Below are 3,511 nucleotides of genomic sequence, written 5' to 3'. Positions count from 1 at the left end.
GAAGAATTCCAAAGATTACTGTATGCTACAGCTCCGCTACAGTCTACAGTTTAAAACTCATTTTGTATATAAATCTGAAGGAAGACTTAGACTCCTCAGATTTTTCAGAACTTCTCTCTCTCTCTTTTCATTTTCTCTCTCTCTCTCTGGGAATCAGGAATCCGAAGGCATCAAGGAAATTTTTCTTTTTACAGAATAGTTCCTGGTCTTCACAATTAATTTCCCATTCTTCTAAAAAGATTTTTATTCTAAAGAAACATATAAGATTTGCAATTCCTTTCTTTCAAAGATTGTAATAAATTTACTTGATCTTGAGTAGAAAGGGCTTTAGATTTTGTTTCTTCATCTTCGATCATGTCAATCCAAGACTTGATTGGCATGGCAGAGGAGAGTAGTTTTTCTTTAGGAGGAGAGGATTGGGGTTCTTTAGAGGTGGCTTTAGGATCAAAATCTTTGGCAATGCCTTTTCCTTTGTCTCTTCTTTTCGGCGGCATTATCTGTTTTGAAGAAATTCCCTGGTTAGAAAATCAGGAATAGAATTTGTATCTCCTTTAATAAATTCAATGTCAAAATAAAAAACACTTAAAATAGCTTGCCAACGTGCAAAAATCTGTTTTGATGCAATGTTTTGAACATCCTTTTCTAAAACATGTTTTGCAGCTTTGCAATCAATTCTAAGTAAGAATTTTTGATTTAATAAATCACTTTGGAATTTAGAAATGCATAGAACAATGGAAAGAATTTCTTTTTTAATAGTAGAATAGTTTTTCTGACATTCATTCCAATGGGCAGAAACATATTGTACTATTTGTTCTTTATTATCTTCCTTTTGTTTTAATATACCTCCATAACTTAAATCTGATGCATCGGTTTCAACAATTTTGGGTAATACAGGGTTTGCAAGATATAAACATGGGATGCACTTAACAGAATTCTTTATGAGCTTAACTACTTTGGTATGTTCATCAGTCCAAGCAACATGATTTTTCTTTAATCTATCATGCAAAGGTTTGGACATCCTATTGATATTGGGACAGAAATCAAGAACATAATTTAGACTTCCTAGAAATCTTTGTAATTGAGTTTTATCTAAGATTTTATCTGGGAATTTGTCTGCAAAGACAAGAGAACGCTCGATAGGAGTAATGGTTCCTTTACAAATGTGATGACCTAGGAACCTGATTCTTGTTTGAAACAAGGAAACTTTGGAATTAGAAATAGCTAGTCCAGCTTTCCTAGTGGCTAAGTAAAAAGTCTTTAAATGTTTGAAATGTTGGTCGATGGTTTGAGAGAAAATCAAAACATCATCTATATAAACAATGCAAAACTTAGAGTAAGGGTTATAAATATCATTCATAATTCTTTGAAATTCTGAGGGTGCGTTTTTTAGAACAAAAGGCATGACAGTCCACTCGTACTGTCCAAAAGGAACAGTAAAAGCAGTTTTGTAACGGTCATTTGGATGGATTTGAATTTGCCAAAAACCCGACTTCATGTCAAATTTTGAAAATATGAAAGCAGAATGCAATTTTTAAAGCAAATCCTTTTTATTAGGTATCGGGTACCTAATCCATTTCAATGCTTTATTAAGGGGTTTATAGTTTATGACCAGTCTTGGGGTGCCTCTTTCAATTTCAGAATTTTTATTAACATAAAAAGCGGCACAAGACCACGGGGATCTTGATTTTGTAATCAAACCTTTTGATTCGAAGTTTTTTATCTCATTTCTACAATGCTGTTCCAATTCAATGTTCATTTGAATAGGACGATCTTTTGTGGGAATTTTTCTTTCATCAAAAGAATTTTCATAAGGTAAATCTACCAAGTGTTGTTTTCTGTTCCAAAAAGCAGAAGGTAGATGAACACAAATTTCTTTTTCAATGAGAGTTTTGAAATCGGAAATTTTCCTTTTTATGAAATCACTTTGTAATTGGCTCTCAATTCTTTTTAAACTTAAATCCTTTTGTAAAAACATTAAATCATTTTGTCTTGATCTGAGAAGATTATTGATTTGATTCTGATAAACAGAGCAAGCTTTAACAATATTCAAATTCCTTGTTTTTGGCTTTTCAATAAATGGGAAAATAAATTTTTTGTTTTTTGCTTTTAAAGATATACTATCGTAATTGACAGTATAGGGAGTAATAAGATTTATAAAAGAGGTTCCCAAAATGACAGCATGGTGTATGTCATTGGTAAGAACAAAAGAAGTTCTAAATTCAAAACCGTTGTTATGAATTGAAGCTTCAACTTTAGAATTAACTTTAAGTTTTAAATTGTTGGCGGCAGAAAGTCTTTCTTTTGTTTTCTCATGAAATCTTTTGGGGACAATGTCCTCTCTTATGCAATTCAAATCGGCACCAGTGTCAAAAAGGGAAATGGCGTCAATTGCAAAATCATTAGAAAAAATTAAGGTAATTTTAATTAAATATTTTCTCGTAGTGATTTGTTTTAAAACAAATAGAAAATCATTGGGTACAGACTCAATGTTTCTAGGTTTTGATCATCTTTATCACCATTATCAGAATTGGATTCATTATCCGAGTTGTCTTGTAATTGCTTTTATAAAAGAAGTTGGATAGTTTGAGAATCACTCTTTTGCTTTTCTTTTAATTCTTTAATTTCAAGTTTGGTTTCTTTGATTTCTTTCTGAAGGTCTTGGATGTTGGGGATAGTTTTCTTTGTTTTCTTTGTTTTCTTTTTATCCAAAATTTCAGTAAGATCATAAGAATTCTTTTTAACAATCAGAATTTTGGAAGTTTCGGTTTTATTTGAATCTAAAGTTTTTAAAAGCTTATCAAGATATTCCTTTTGAAGATTCGGGTCAGAAATATGCTTTACAAGTTCGAGAAAAATCTCTTGGTCTTTAGTCAAAACATTGATTTTCTTTAAAAAAGATTCTGATTCAGAATCACTACTGCTGGATGCAGAGGAGTCTGAGTCAATTAACTCATCGACCTGAAGAGGGTCACTATCTCCCGTCATGGAAGACTCAGAGTCAGAAGATTCTATAAGAAGAGAGGCAAATTTGGAGAGGGTTTCTTCATCAAGGCCAAGCTCATGAAGTTTCCTGTTCATTCTGCAATATTTTGCAGTATGGCCTTTTATTCCACATTTATGACATGTGGCTTCTTTGTAGTTAAAATGGATTTTTGGTTTGGCTTTAAACTCTTTCTTTTTAGAGAAGTTGGGTTTCTTATAAGGCCTCGAAGGTTTCTTATAAGGAAGTTCTCTAAAATTCTGAAAGGGTTTCCTATGGCTTTTTGATTTGTAATATTTTCTGTAAGGTTTTGACGAACACTTACCATTAGGATCTTTGGAAGTAGAAGTTTTAAAGGGGTCATAATTGAATTGCTTGCAGAAACTGCCCAATTCTTGCTTAGATTTCCTAAGCTCCCACTTTAGCCGTTTTTTAAGTTTCAAATCTTGACAGATCTTTAAACCTTCTTTATTGACAAAACTGACGAGTTCGCCATAGGTGAGCTCATTATAAGGAATACGATTATCATAC

This window comes from Citrus clementina, unplaced genomic scaffold, assembly GCF_000493195.1.
Source record: "Citrus clementina cultivar Clemenules unplaced genomic scaffold, Citrus_clementina_v1.0 scaffold_3, whole genome shotgun sequence".
Classification (NCBI taxonomy): domain Eukaryota; kingdom Viridiplantae; phylum Streptophyta; class Magnoliopsida; order Sapindales; family Rutaceae; genus Citrus; species Citrus x clementina.
The sequence above is the reverse complement of the archived record's forward strand: the minus strand, read 5'-3'. Positions refer to the sequence as shown.